This window comes from Choloepus didactylus, chromosome 4 (genome assembly GCF_015220235.1).
Source record: "Choloepus didactylus isolate mChoDid1 chromosome 4, mChoDid1.pri, whole genome shotgun sequence".
NCBI lineage: Eukaryota > Metazoa > Chordata > Mammalia > Pilosa > Megalonychidae > Choloepus > Choloepus didactylus.
In genome coordinates this window covers 14,735,915-14,752,473 of record NC_051310.1, presented here as the reverse complement: position 1 = coordinate 14,752,473, position 16,559 = coordinate 14,735,915, and the positions used below count along the sequence as shown (strand labels likewise).

At 40.0% G+C, this 16,559-nt stretch overlaps 1 long non-coding RNA gene across 1 annotated transcript; it reads left to right on the top strand.

Moving 5' to 3' along the window:
- The first annotated feature begins 1,625 nt into the window (after positions 1–1,625).
- Positions 1,626–15,186, top strand: LOC119533140. Its single transcript, XR_005216596.1, has 3 exons — positions 1,626–1,851; positions 2,567–2,747; positions 15,109–15,186. It is a non-coding gene; the product is annotated as an uncharacterized LOC119533140 (long non-coding RNA).
- Positions 15,187–16,559: the final 1,373 nt, after the last annotated feature.

Below are 16,559 nucleotides of genomic sequence, written 5' to 3'. Positions count from 1 at the left end.
ACTAAATAATTTAACTCGTATGGTCAGTTTATTAAAACACCATAATTACATGTTTAAAAATTGGTTGTGGTGATGAATGCATAAGTATATGATGGTACTGTGGACAGCTGATTGTACACAGTGAATGACTGTAAGGTATGTGAATATATTTCAATAAAATGGAATTAAAAAAAAAGATTAAAAACATGTTTAAAATGGGATACATAATTCAATTTACCACACTAGCCAAATTAACATTTAGGTAGGGAGCAAAATATATATATATATTTACTTCCAAGGACTGAAGAAATGCATCACCTGCAGACCCTTCCTGAAAGAATTGCTTAATGATATACCACAAAACAATGAAACAGGACTCTAAGAAAGAGGAAGATACCAGATCACCGAAAAGGGCAATGAAACAAAATCCTAGCATCTTGATAGTTTTGCAATAGGCCTAAAAATCAAAAGGAGTGAGAGAGCACATTAATGCTTTTTATACTATTAAATTAGAAGATTACAATAAATTCTATTTTTCCTGTAAGAGATTTAATTTTAATAACAATTACTTCTCTATAGCTGCAAACACTCTATTTGATTCTGCTATATGTATTTTTTACATCATTAGCACAGTACAGATATTTGTTCTTGGTTTTCAGTGTTAAGAATCAACCTATACAGGGGAGTGAATCTCCCTGGCAACATGGAATATGACTCCCGGGGAGGAATATAGACCTGGCATCAAGGGATGGAGAACATCTTCTTGACCAAAAGGGGGATGTGAAAGGAAATGAAATAAGCTACAGTGGCAGTGAGATTCCAAAAGGAGCCGAGAGGTCACTCTGGTGGGCACTCTAATGCACAATATACACAACCCTTTTTAGGTTCTAGTGAATTGGAGTAGCTAGCAGTAAATACCTGAAACTATCAAACTACAATCCAGAACCCATGAATCTTGAAGACAATTGTATAAAAATGTAGCTAATGAGGAGTGACAATGTGATTGGGAAAGCCATATGGACCACACTTCCCTTTGTCTAGTTTATGGATGGATGAGTAGAAAAATGAGGGAAGGAAACAAACAAACAAACAAAGGCACCTAGTGTTCTTTTTTGCTTTAATTGCTCTTTTTCACTTTAATTATTATTCTTGTTATTTTTGTGTGTGTGGTAATGAAGATGTCAGGGATTGATTTTGGTGATGAATGCACAACCATGTAATGGTACTGTGAACAATCGAATGTACGCTTTGTTTTGTATGACTGCATGATATGTGAATATATCTCAATAAAATGAATTAAAAAAAATCAACCTATAAACAATTTATGGAAGATTTAAACAACGTTAGAGAACAGTGTAGACGTGCTATAAACACTGACAATGACAAGAAATGGCATGGTTAAGAAGTATCGGTGGGGAGAAAAGGTAAGGGTTAGTGTAGGAGTGCTGAGTTCCTCACCTTACCCAGCAGAAAATCAGAGGATACTTTATGTGTGTGAGCGCTGGGCAGGTAAGGCAGGGGGGCGGGTAGGCGGCTGCGCCCAGGTGCTGTCGTGAAGCCAGGTGCAGGCAGAACGGAGTTGGGGGACGGCGCCGGCGAGAGGGCTGAGCGGAAGGGGCGGGGCTGAGCCCCGGGTGCGAGGAGCGGGCGCCCCCTGTCTTCCGGGCCGCGGAGCTGACCCTCTGCCTCGCCGCTGCTGAGCGCGTGCCTCGTTGCTTCGCCTTGTGTCGCCTCACCGGAAGCGCCATGCCCCTCATGCCGCGTCTGACCGTGCTCTGCCCGCTCTCCCGCCACCGTGTGGCCCCGGTAGGCCTGCCGCGCTGGAGCCGCCTCGTCCACTCGAATCCCGGTCGCCAGTCGTTGTGGGCTGCGGTGAGTTGGGGCCCGGGTGCCAAACGTCGCGGCCTGGAAGCACGGTGGCCCAGGCAGTGGCGCCCGAAGGGGCGGGAGGCGGCTCCGGACGGGGGCCCCTGGGCTTGGGCGGGTGGCTTCTTGGCGGGGCCGCCGTTGGAGTGGGTCGGAGGCCTCAGGGTGCCGAGGGCCCTGCGGGGCGGGAAGCGGGACCATGGAGCGGGTGGCGGTGAGGGCGCCTTGGGGGGCTGCGGCGGGGGCGTGGTTGGGCCTGAGGGGCAGGAAGCGGGTGACCCAGAGGAGCGCGCGGGCCTCAGAGAAGGCTGGGACCCGAGGGCCAGCCAGGCCAGGGGCCTCCTTCGTTACCCTTTCCCGGGCTACAAAGACCTTAGGGCTTTCCTCTTAGAATAGTTCACTCCCGTCTAACGCCCCCTCATCCTCGAGACCAACCATTTTACCTAAAACAGTGGGAATCCTGGGAAGCATCTAGGTTTAAAGAGTTCCAAGGGTGGAACTGGAAAGCCATTAGAAGAAAAATAAGTTTTCTTTCAAAGTTCAGTTGGGTCATCTAAAAATTGAATTCCTGCAAGAATGTGAGGCTTTTTAGGTTTCACCAGGAGCTAGTTTCTAGGACAGCTGCCAAATTCCTCAAAATGTTGTAAGTGGTTTTTCTTATGCAGCTACTGAGGTGCAGGAATCCATACTCATTAACAACTGTTCTCACCTTCTCTTCCAGGACCAGAGTGTTGCAGTTGTGTTTGTCTTTACCGCCTTTTTAACACCGATGTCTTGGGTGTTGAGCAATCTGGACGAGTTCAGAAGACATTAGATGGAAGAAGATGTAAAGCAGCCCTCAGTATCCAAAAGCTTTCAAAAAAATCTGTGGTTTTCAAAAATGAGTAAAAGTGCTTAGTTGGGTATGCAGTTTCATAACCATATGTTTATGGTAAATATTTTGTACTTTTTTAGTACTGTGCATTATGTAAAGATGAATTGCACAGTCATTTAAAAATGTCCAGTTTAAGTTAAATAAAATTGAAATACCTACTCAATGCTTGGTATTACGTGTGAGCATAATGATGAAAATTTACTGATGAAAAATATGATAATGAGAACTGTTGTGCAGGGTCAGACATATTTATGTGACCCAGATTGTGGCATCAAGTGATATTTTATAGGAGTGAATGCTTGTGTTTAGTGTCATCAACCTTAAAAGATTAGCCATGTAGCTGTGAAGTAATATTTGTAAATTTAGCTAAGTGATACTTCATACTGTTTTTATATTCTATTGGTACTGCCACTTAGAGTAGTGAGATCCACACTTTATTCACTGTGACAAATAGAATATTTTATTAATTTGTCTTAAATTTGCCTCTATAAATTTCTACATTCTAGGATTTGGTAAGTACATTTGTACCAGTTGTAATTTTATTAATTTTGTTCGCCTCTCTTAGTACTGTTTCAGATTTGAATGATCATATGCACCTTTGTTTTTTTTAATGCAGTTTTATTGAGATGTAATCACATACAATCATTCAAAGTGTACAATCAGTTGTTCATGGTGTCATCTTATAGTTGTGCTTTCATCACCATAGTCAAACTTTGAACATTTTCATTACTCCAAAAAATAAAATGAAAATTAAAATAAAAACGAATATCCAAAACATCCCATTCCTCTCCTCCTCCCATTGTTTACTTTTTTTTTATATACAGTTTAATTGAGATATATTCACATACCCTACAGTCATTCACAGTGTACAATCATTATTCACAGCACCGTCATACAGTTGTGCCTTCATCACCAGAATCAATTTTTGAACCTTTTCCTTACTCCAAAATAAAAATAAAAGCGAAAAAGAACACCTAAATCTTTTTATCCCCTCCATCACACTATATTCTTTATCTAATTTTTGTCCCCATTTTTCTACTCTTCTGTCCATATACTAGATAAAGGGAATCCAAGTCACAAGTTTTCACAGTCACACAGGCACACTGTGCAATCTACGTAGTTAAATAATCATCTTCAAGAATCAAGGTCACTGGCAGTGATTGTGAAAACCTTGTGGATCACACTCCCTTTAGTGTGTGGATGGATGAGTAGAAAAATGGGGACAAAAACTAAATGAAACATAGGATGGGATGGGGGAATGATTTGGGTGTTCTTTTTTATTTTTATTTTTTATTCTTGTTCTTTCTGGTATAAGGAAGATGTTCAAAATTAGATTGGGTTGATGAATGCGTAACTATATAATGGTTCTGTGAACAGTTGATTGTACACCATGGATAATTGTGTGTGGTATGTGAATATATTTCAATACAACTGAATTTAATTAAAAAGAAAAAAAGAATCAAGGTCACTGGGTTGCAGTTTGACAGCTTCAGGTATTTGCCTCCAGCCATTCCAACCCACTAAAGACTAAAAGGTGATACCTATATAGCACATAGGAATACCTTGCAGAGTGACCTGTCAACTCCATTTGAAATCTCTCAGCCACTGGAACCCTACTTTGCCTCATTTCTCTTCCCCATTTTGTCCTGAAGATCCTGTCAATCCCACAGTGCTGGGACCAGGCTCATCTCCAGAAGTTATTTCCTGCGTTGCCAGGGGAATTCACACCCCTGGGAGTCACGTCCCACATAGGGGGTAAGGTAGTGAGTTCACTTGCCGAGAGGGCTAGAGAGAGAGGGGGCCACATCTGAGTGACAAAGAGGCTCTCTAGGGGGACTCCTAGGCACAATTATAAGTGGGCTTAGCCTCCCCCTTGCAGCAGGTAGCCTCACAGGGGAAGGCCCCCAAATCGAGAGCTAGGCTCACTAAATTGGCAGTCCTCAATGTTTGCGGGAAAATCAGCAGTAGCCCAGGTGGGGAATTCCAACACTTCCACATTTCTCCCTAGCTCGTCAGAGGTTCCCTGCAAATACACTTATACTCTCTGCCCATATCACTCTGGGATCTGTTGGGATTTCACCCTAGCCTGTACAAACACATCAAATCTCACTTCCCATTCACCATTCCCTGCACCTATGGTGTTCAAACAAATTGATGGTAAAAGTTAGATTATCTAGTGAGCTACAGAAAGTACAGATCCTGCACCAGATAAACATTGCCTCCCTTGGTCACACACATAAGTTGTAGTTTTAAAATCCAGTCAATATTGTCCTTTACCCTTGGGCCTGATTTGCCTTAGTCCTAACCAGATCCTCTTCATTCATATCGCTAATTAAAGTCTGAATTACTTTTCACCTCTTTCAATGGTTGCCATATGGGATAATACTGCAATTCATAGCTGCCAAGTTCTAACTCTGAGTCTCATGTGTCACACAGGTACCCAAAGTTCCAGAGACCAACCAGGTTATTCACAAGGAGCACAGCATCTCAGGATTTAGAGACAACCATTACAACTCAGGAATAAATGTGACTGCTGAAAGAGCTTACAATCTAGAGCCCATTACAATAAGCATTTCCCTGATGAGCTGTGCTCTAAGATTCAGTTCTCAGAGTTTACACGTTATATTCAGTCCATATTAGTGAGGCATTATAATGTTTGTCTTCTCGTTTCTGGTGTGCTTCACTCTGGAGGACCACCATACTGTCCAGATAGGCTACACCATTCTATTTCCCCACCAACAGTGAATATATACATCTCTCTCTCCAAGGTCTCTCCAACACTTGTGTCCCTCTGCTCATTTTTTTCCCCTGCAATTTTATAGGGATACGTTCCAATATCGTACAATCATCCACAGTTGTTTACAGTATCATCATATGGTTGTGCATTCGTCTCCACAATTAGCACTTACACATGTTCATTACTCAAAAACAAAACAAAACAAAACAAAAGAATAATAAAAAGGATAAAAGGAAAAGTAAAAAGAAAATACAGCAATAATGTCAGTCAACAACACCACTACCAAGAATCCCATCCCCCTCCCAGATGTTCAGCTTTGGTATATTGCCCCGTCACGTTAAATGGGAGCATGCTACAAGGTTATTGTTAACCCCAGACTCCAGTTGCATTGGTTATATTCTTTCCCCCCATACCCTCCCCTTTTCAACATCCCGCAAGGTTACCATTCATCTGTTCTCCCCCTGTAAAAACATTTTTACATTTGTCTGTTTAGTCACCATCACTGACCACTCTAGGTTTCACTGAGCTACACAGTCCCAGTCTCTATTGTTCATCCTCCCCTCTGGTATCACACATGCCCCCAGCCCTCCTCCCTCAACCCCACTCACAGACATCCTCAGTCAGTTCACCTACAATACTGTGCTTCCATCCCACAACACTGCACTCTCCCTTTCTGGATCTACACAGTCAATCCTGTTGAGCATTCTACAATCCTTCAGCATGAAGTGCCTGATCTCTAACAACTTTCTATCTCCTGATAACCGTATTCTCTTAACTCTCAAAGTTTGTTCGTTAATATTAGTTCATATTAGTGAGACCATACAGTATTTGTCCTTCTGTTTCTGGCTAACTTCGCTCAACATAACATCCTCAAGGTTCATCCACATTATTATGTGTTCTGTGACTTTGTTCTGTCTTATAGCTGTATAATATTCCATTGTGTGTGTATACCACATTTTGTTTATCCACTCATCCATTGATGGACATCTGGGCTGTTTCCATATCTTGGCAATCGTGAATAATGCTGCTATAAACATCGGTTTACAAATGTCTGTGTCTTAGCTTTCAGTTCCTTTGGGTATATACCTAGTAATGGAATTGCTGGATCATATGGCAGTTCTGTACTTAGCTTCCTGAGGAACCACCAAACTGTCTTCCAGAGTGGCTGCACCATTCTACTTTCCCACCAACAATGAATAAGTATGACTCTTTTTCCGCATCTTCTCCAGCACTTGTAATTTTCTGTATTTTGGATAATGGTCATTCTGGTAGGTGTGAGATGATATCTCATTGTGGTTTTGATTTGCATTTCCGTGATAGCCAGTGAAATTGAACATCTTTTCATATGTTTTTGAGACATTTGTATTTCCTTTTCAGAAAAGTGTCTGTCCATGTCTTTTGCCCATTTTTAAATTGGGTTGTCTTTTTCTTCTTGAATTGTAGAATTTCTTTATATATTCTGGATATTAAACCTTTATCTAATGTGTGGTTTCTGAATATTGTCTCCCATTGCATAGGCTGCCTTTTCACTTTTCTGACAAAGTCTTTTGATGCACAGAAGTGTTTAATTTTGAGGAGCTCCCATTTATCTATTTCTTCTTGGATTGCTTGTGCTTTGGGTGTAAGGTCTAGGAAGCCACCTCCAATCACTAGATCTTTCAGGCTTCTACCTGTGGTTTGGCACTGACATACAGCTCCCTTGTATGCACATAAGGATTACTCTGCTCCCTGTGAGCAAGGCCAGGGACCCACAGTGGGAGTGCAGGTTGACTTCACACTACACAAGGGAGGGGTTGGGGAAGGGGCTAGCAAAGGCACCATGTGCTTAGCCTACTGTTTTTCTGGCTGCTTTTTCTTGATTTGGCACTTACCCAGTTACTGCAACCCTTTAACTATTTTCCAGAGTTCTGAAGAAGATGGTTCTGTCATTTTTTGCTAGTTTTTTTTTTAAAGATTCTGTTTTGGGATGGTACCTTGGAGCATTTTATGCCACCTTCTTTGTCACCTGGAAGGCTGACCCCCCACCTGTTTTTGTAAATGAAGCTTTATTTAAATGCACCTGTGCCTGTTCATTTATGAATTGTCAATGACTGCTTCCTTGCTGCAATGACAGAGTTGAATCATTGCGTCGGTGATCATATGGCCCACAAAGTCTATAATATTTCTCATCTGACTCCACAGAAGTAACTTAACAGCTCCAGCTCTAGGATAAATAACTTGGGAGTGTGTGGTGGTTTGAAGCTGTATGTACCCTAGAGATCCATTCCTGTGAGTGTAAACTCATTGTAAGTAGGACCTTTTGATTCAATTTGATTGATTCAATTAAGGTGTGTCCCACCTCAAATCAAGATGGCTCTTAATCCTATTAGTAGAGGTCTTTATAAGAGAATGAAATTCAGACACAGAGAGAGAGAAAACCATGGAAGCAAGAAGCTGAAATTAGTGAAACCCGGAAGAGAACGAGAGACCAGCAGATGGTGCCATTTACCTTGCCATGTGACAGAGGAGCCAAGGATCACTGGCAGGTAGTCTTTGGGAAGAAAGCATTGCTTTGATGATACCTTGATTTGGGACATTTTCCTGTCCTCAAACTGTAAGCTAATAAATACTTATTGTTTAACCTGACCCATTTAATGGTATTTGCCTTGAGTAGCCTAGGAAATTAAAACAGAGTGAGATGTGAGATTATTGGATCATATGGTAAGTGTTTAACTTTGTAAGAAACTGCCAAACTATTTTTCTAGGGTAGCTGTACCATTTTACATTCTTACCAGTGCTTGATACTGTCTTTTTTTTCCTGTTAATTGTAAAGAATTGCCACTTAAAAAAAAATTTGGGATGCTCAGTGTCTTTTAATATGTGATCTTAACCCTTAAATTTAGGAGTAAAGGAAAAAACCTACCTTCATTAACTTATTGGTCTTAATATAGAAAATATTTTCAAAATAAAACCACTCTGAAGTCCACCTTGAATTAAGGAATGAGATAAACTCCCAGGAGTCAAAGATAATTACTTCTATTCTCTGTCAGTTTCCATGGATGAAAGGAAAACAATTACTTTTACACAATAAAAAACATCTGTATAGTTTAATAAGTATGTGTTTGTCTTTTGGGCCAATCTAATGAGCCAGTTTTTTTTTTTTTTGTAAACATTTTTTTATTGTGAAATAAAACAAATGCAGAAAAGTGATAACTTTCAAAGTACAGTTTACCAAGTAGTTATAGAGCAAATTTCAAAGTGTGGTATGAGTTACAGTTCCACAATTTTAGTTATTTCCTTCTAGCTGTTCTAATACACTGGAGACTATAAAGAAACAGCCATATAATGCTTCAGCAGTCACAATCATTTGCAAAGTTCTATCTTCTCTGTTACATCTCATTCCTTTCATTTGATCATTATCTCAATCTTCAGGGATATTTGGGCAATGACCATTCTAACTTCTTCATGATGAAAAGGGGTGTTGACAATATGGCAAAAGCTCTTTCATTTCCTTACTCATTGACTTAACAATATGCACGAAATGTGCACTAAACACTTAATGTGGCAGATTAAGGATGCCCAACAAATTTCTTGACACTTGTCCCATTTTGATGGGTTTATGTCTCTTCTTTTGAATCTGGGCAGTTTCTATAACTATTCTGACCAACAGAATATGACAGAAATGATGCTATGCTAGTTTCTTGGTACAGGGTTTAAGAAACTGGAGGCTTCCACTTCTGTGTCTTGGATCATTCTGGGAGCCCTGAGCTGTCATGTAAGAAGTCTATCTAGACAACCATGCTGGAAAGGCTGTGCATAGGCACTCTGGTTCAAAACCCAAGCTGTGTCCAGCTTCTTGTCAACACTGCCAAGGAGTCAGATGTGAGTGAAGTCATCTTGAATCCTTCAGATCATCCCATCTGCTTGCAGAGTGACCCAGTGACTTCAGTTGTTGCCATGTAGACCAGAAAATTCACCCGAGTCCTGCCCAAATTCCTGAACTTTTGAAAAAAAATTGTGAGTTAAATTAACATGGTTGTTTTAAGCCCCTAAATTTTAGGATGGTTTGTTATATGACAATATATAACTAGAATACTTAATATGTACCAAGAGGAGTATTGAGGGAGCTAGAGAGATTTTGGGGGAAGAACAAAACTATCTTATGGAGATATAAATGTTTTCATGTATTGCATGATGTAAAATCTTTCTGCCATCTCTCTTCACAATCTTCAGTAAAATTGACGTTATTCAACTAATACATTCTGGGAGTAGACTAGATTGGGTGGTGATGGAGAAAAATAATTCACAATGGCAAGCTGTATATGTAGCTTGCATATATGTGTTTATGTTGTATGCATGGGTATGTATATGTGTGTGTGTGTATATATATATATATATATATATATATATATATATATATACACACACACACGTTTTAAGTGAAGTTTTATTTTGGAATTATTTTAGGTTTATAGAAAAGTAAATATAATACATAATACACAGAGTTTCCCTATACTATTAACTAAACTCCTGACTTTAGACTTTTGCTAGTTTTTTTCACTAATATTCTTTTTCTGTTACAGGTTCCACTCCAGGTTACCATATTGCATTTAGTTATATTTGTGTTTAATACTTTAGAATAAACCCTAGTGCAGCCCTGATAGTGGAGACAGTTTGAACTCAAGACCAATTTCTCTCTCTCTCTCTCTCTTTTTCTCTCTTTCTCAGTGTTACTTTTGCCCCCTCTCATTTTCTGTAGTTTTCTGTCATGCACACACGTACATATACATGCAGGCTTACAAATGTGACATGATGAGAGTCCTCCCTTTCCCTTTGTGGAATTAGTAGAGGCCTGAGGAGAGGGAGTCCATTGATACTCAGCTGCAGCTGAAGCTATGGAATTTGGAAGATTCAAGAAAGGAGGGAGGTGAGAGCAGTTGTTTTCTGAAGGAGATGGCAAGTACATAAGAGGTGAGGGCTTAAAAAGAACCACTGCGAGGGGAAGAGGAAAGGTATTGGAGAGAAGGCAGGAGTTGGGGAATAAGATACTGATTACACATGACACATTTTGAAGGCTTGACCAGTGAGATCTTGCTTATATTATGTGATACAGGGGAGAGTTAGCTATTACAGAGCACAACTCTCTATCTTTTAACTTCACATTTTGGAACACATTTTAGAATCCTGTAATAAAATAACTGCTTTAAACCTCTAGGGGAATCCAGTGCATATTGAGTAGAATGACAAGCTAAGTGGTTTTTGGAAAGGGATAAACTGTTTGGGTGTACCCATGCCCCCTGCCATCCTACCCTGATACATATCATGTGGAGGTGTGTCATAAGAATGCTCCCCAGCATGAAAGACCACAAGAACAACTCCCCTAGTTCTCACCCACTCCCACAGGTAGTTAGAAATACCTTTCATGGAACCAGGAGAAAGATCCCTGCCACATGGGCTGCATTTGCTTGTAAAAAACAACAGCCAAATACACTTCAGCCTTTAAACAGTTGAAGAAATTGGCAAATACATCAAACAGATATTCAGACTTGTTTGTTCATTCATTCATTAGAAATTACTAAAATTAGTTAAAAATTACTTTAAAAACAGCCTATTAGTAAATAAGTGATGAAAATAAGCCACAGCATTAGGACTAATGCTGATTATATTGTATCTGTTTACTGTCATGCTTATGCACCGAAGACTTCCGAAGTGTTTCCCGGGTACTTTTGTCTTCCCTACTAAATATTCCTTCCAGGGACAAGACTAACACTTCTCAGTCTCATCTCTTACTGAAAGGCCAGAACAAACTTCTCAGAACCTCAAAGAGAACCTTTGGGGAACTTCTTCCCTGGGATTAGAGAATGTAGAGTGAATGATATAATCTTGATAGAGGTAGCAGCATATGCTACTCAGTGTGGTCTCCAGAATCATGCCTGTCATTTCAGTGTAATCTGTTGAAGAAGAGGAAAGTCCTGAGAGATGCTGCCCTTAAGGCCTGGGATAGTTAAAAGAAGTAAGAATGGTATGGAAACTTGGATTGGTATATCAGGAGGCAAAGTCAGGCACTAGAAATGTCACGACGCATGCCTTACCCACAATCCCTTCTAAAGGAAACTGCCCCAGCCATAGGAGTGGGTGAGGAGGCACTGCTATGCTTTGTATCATGTGACCCACTTTTCTCCTTGGATATAGTTGATTGGACTAGGAGCTCGTCAAATATGGCCAAAGATGAACTAGGCCAATCAGAGTCTCTCTCTCCTTTTCTCAGGAATTTGATCTTAGATACATGGATAGAACTATATAATAAAACAGTGAAACTTACAGGCCAGAATGTGGAGGAGAGAGCAGAGAAAATTTTCTCTAGGAGAAAGTAGAGAAATCCAGGACAGAGGAAGAAGCAGAGTATAGGGGACTCATGTTAACACTAGCACATTAGAGTGAGGATTCATGAACTTGCATTGCTGCTTTAAACCTAGAAATCCTTCCAGCCCACATCTGTACTTGGATTTCTGTTTGTAGATATCTATGAGATTTTTCTTATTATTCCAGATTTAATATTTCTAAACATCTTTTACTTGAACTAGGTGGAATGTGTCTTTGTTAGTTTTCAAAAGAGCTGAACTAAAACAGGCAGGGTTATAAATTGGTGAAGATTGAGGGACAGTTGGAGCAGGTTATAGATGCCTGCAAAAGTCACCATCTCTAATTAAGTATTTGGTAATATGAACAGGCTAGTAAACTTTCTCTAAAGTTGTTGAATTGTGGAGACTTCTGTACTGAGCCATAAATGTTAAAAGTTTCATGACTTTAAGCACAGAGATTACCTTACATCCTGCAGACATTTATAATATACCTCATTTGGTATATTTCAGACTTTAATAAGGTTCAAAATATTTTTTTTTGCTGTCACTCTATATGCTTTAACATACAGCATGTATTTAAAGTCATCCAGTAAAGCAATTATTGTGGCTGCTTGGGATCTTAATTTGCAGATTCAGGTTTTAGAAATTTGAATGCAAGATGTCATTAGTGGTTTGGGGATTCTCAAATGTTATTATCTTGTATTCTTAATCGCTTGATGCAGGAGTTCATACAGAGCAGACATTCAATCCCAGCTCTATCACTTCTCAGTTTAGGCAAACTATATCACTTCTCTCTTCTTCAATTTAACTTCACAGGGTTGATCTGAGGAATAAAAGATGCAACATTAGAAACCTGGCATATATTATATATGCCAGGTAGATCTCTTCTCCTTTTGTGGGTGGGGTGGGGAAGGGATGACATTTTTTTATACCTAGGTTCAGAAGAAATTAGAACTGAGATGTAATATCCAGTTCCAAAATCATAGTAGTTAATGATTTTATAAAAATGGTATATTAATACATTTTTGCTATAAAAGATTAAAATTATGCAGAGATATGTAACAAAAAAACGCGAAGACCACTTTCCCTCATTCCTTATCCCATCCCCCTCCCCAGATTTAGGGCTTTTCTGGAGCCTTTGCACAAGCTCTTCTATCTGTTTGGAAGACTTCTCCACACCACCCCCCATGCACTTCTCATCCCCCAGTGGCTAATGTTTAATTTTAGGTCTCAGCTAGAATGTGATTTGCTCAGAGAAATTCCCACTGAACTATCTTTGTTCAGTGTACTTACATTGCTGTGCTACTATCTCCCAAAATTGTGTTCCAAACCTCTCACTCCTGTCTTTTCCTTTCTGTCTGTAGTTTTCCCTTTAGTGTTTCCTGTAAAGCAGTTATCTTGTTCACAAACTCTGTCATTGTCTGTCTGTCAGAATATTTTAAGCTCTTCCTCATATTTGAAGGACAGTTTTGCTAGATATAGGATTCTTGGTTGGTGGTTTTTCTCTTTCAGTACCTTAAATATATCACTGCACTTCCTTCTTGCCTCCGTGGTTTCTATTGAGAAATCCGCAAATAGTCTTACAAGCTTCCTTTGTATGTGATGGATTGCTTTTCTCTTGCTGCTTTCAGGATTCTCTCTGTGTCTTTGACATTTGATAATCTGATTATTAAGTGTCTTGGCGTAGGCCTATTCAGATCTATTCTGATTGGAGTACGCTGCTCTTCTTGGATCTGTAATTTTGTGTTTCATGAGAGATGGGAAATTTTTGTTGATTATTTCCTCTATTGTTGCTTCTGCCCCTTTTCCCTTCTCTTCTCCTTTTGGGACACCAATGATATGTATATGCCTGCATTTTGTTTTGTCCTTAAGTTCCTGGAGACATCGCTCATATTTTTCCATTCTTTTCTCTATCTGTTCTTTTGTGTGTAGGCTTTCAAGTGCCCTGTTCTCCAGTTCCTGAGTGTTTTCTTCTGCCTCTTGAGATCTGCTGTTGTATGTTTCCATTGGGTCTTTCATCTCTTGTGTTGTGCCTTTCATTTCCATAGATTCTGTCAGTTGTTTTTTCGAACTTTCAATTTCTACCATATGTACGCCCAATGTTTTCATTATATGCTTCATCTCTTTCACCATATCTTCCCTAAACCTTTTGGATTGACTTATTATTAGTTGTTTAAATTCCTGTATCTCAGTTGAAGTGTAAGTTTGTTCCTTTGACTGGGTCATAACTTTGTTTTTCTTAGTGTAGGTTGTAATTTCTGTTGTCTAGGCATGGTTTCCTTGGTTACCCCAATCATGTTTCCCCAGACCAGCATGGGCTCAGGTCTCAGAAAGAGGCAATAGTATCATGTCTCCCTGAGGGTGTATCTTAGAAGGTTGATGCATCCTGTGAGGACTTGAGTCACTGTGTTTTTCCACCCAGCAAGTGGCGCCTGTCAGCCTGTAGCTCCAGACTGGTGTAAGGAGGTGTGGCCCTGGCTGTTTTCCTCCAGGCTCTGGGGTCTGGTTCTGAATGAAGGCGTGTAATAGAGCTTGTCATCACCTGCTTCCTCTTAGGGAAAATACACCCCCTAGGGAGAGGTCATTTACATTTGAATAGCTTCTCTGCCTGTGCTATCTCCACCCTTGTCTGGGTCAGAGTGCTGGGAACTAAAATGGCTAAGGCTTTCTCCATTGAGCCGAAGAAGGGACAGAAAGCTCACTTCAGGGCCAGTCCATGGCCACCCTCCGGCTCTCCAAGGTCAGTTGTCACCAAAAGCCTCTGTCTGCTTGTTGGGGATTCATATCTTGTATTTAGCAGTCCATGTTTGTTAATTAAAACCCCAGTTGAAGCTCAGCTGAGCTACATTCTCTTGCTGGGAGAGTGCTGCTCTCGAGCACCATGAGGCTTTGCACTTCGGGCCATGGAGGGAGGAGGCTTCCAGCTTGGATCCACAGTTTTTACTTACAGATTTTATGTTGCGATCTTGGGCATTCCTCCCAATTCAGGTTAGTGTATGACGAGTGGACAGTTACGTTTGTCCTCCCACAGTTATTCCAGATTATTTACTAGTTGTTCCTGGTTGTTTATTAGTTGTTCCAGGGGGACAAACTAGCTTCCACTCCTCTCTATGCTGCCATCTTCTTCTGATATTTGTTTTTTATTTAACAAATATTTATTGTGTGCCTTAGAGTCATTGATCAGCAAAACTAGTGTGATCTCTGCCCTCATGAAATTATATTCCATGTTGAGGAAGGACTTAAATTTTGTTAAAACAAATATATGTAATGAAATATTAAAATTGTATTCTTTTGTCTCATTTTTGGCACAGGTTTCAAGACAAATGTGTTATGTACCTCCAACTATAATGTGAGCTGGAAGAGCAAGAAGCAGGATTTGCAAAACAGGTAATTGGTTTTGCAACTTTCAGCTGACTATGTACTTCCAGCCTATAAAAGACATTAGAAAGGCCAAGAGGTATTGTTGGAGATGTGAAGGGACTATTTGGGACAGTTGTTCCCTTGCAGAGAAGCTGTGCAGGTGCTTTTCCCTCACTTAAATGCAGGTGAGAGAGCTTTAATGGAATCAGTCACTCAGAGAGCTCCATGTATGCATCCTTTAACTTTCACACACCTAAGAAATCTAAAGGATGAAAGGCTGTCTCTGGAGCTGCTTGTCAGGGAGAGGTCAGGATCTGGAAAGTAACAGCACTTCCACCAATAGCTGGATAAGGAGCATGTTTCTGGTAGACTAGATGAAGACAACTTGAAGAAGAGAAAGAGACAAATGGGACAGTCTTAAAATTCTTCCTTAAAAAGGTATCTGGAAACCCATGAATCTTGAAGACAATTGTGTAAAAATGTAGCTTATGAGGGGTGACAATGTGATTGGGAAAGCCATATGGACCACACTCCTCTTTGCCCAGTGTATGGAAGGACAAGTAGAAAAATGGGGGAAAAAAAGTTATCTGGAGAGTTGAGGAGACCTCCATAGAAAGAAGCTGGAGGGGTACTCCCATATACCTAAAGAAGGAATTCTAAGAGAACAGCCAGAGGAGATGTTTCTCCATGTGTCAAGGGAACTGATGGTGAATGAATTTCAAAAACTACAGAAGTCTATCTTCGAATTCTCAATTCAATTTCATTGATCAGTATGTCTATCTTTGTGCCAGTACCATGCTGTTTTGACTACTGTGGTTTTATAATAAGCTTCAAAGTCAGGAAGTGTAAGTCCTCCTGCTTTGTTTTTCTTTTTTTTAGAATGTTTTTTTAGCAATTCAAGGCATCTTTCCCTTCTAAATAAATTTGATAACTAGCTTTTCCAAGTCTGCAAAGTAGGTTGTTGGAATTTTGATTGGAATTGCATTGAATCTATAGGTGAGTTTGGTAGAACTGACATCTTAACAACATTTAGTCTTCCTATCCATGAACACAGAATATTTTTCCATCTTTTTAGGGCCCCTTCTTTTTCTTTTAGTAAGGTTGTGTAGTTTTCTATGTATAGGTCTTTTACATCCTTGGTTAAGTTTATTCCTAGGTACTTGATTTTTTTAGTTGCTATTGAGAATGGAATCTTTTTCTTAAGTGTCTCTTCAGTTAGGCCCTTTCCAGTGTATAGGAACATTACTGACTTGTGTGCATTAGTCTTGTATCCCACTACTTTGCTTAATTTTCTTATTAGCTCAAGTAGCTGTGTTGTCAATTTCTCAGGGTTTTCCAGATAGAAGATCATATCATCTTAAAATAATGACAGTTTTACTTCCTCCTTTCCAATTTGGATGCC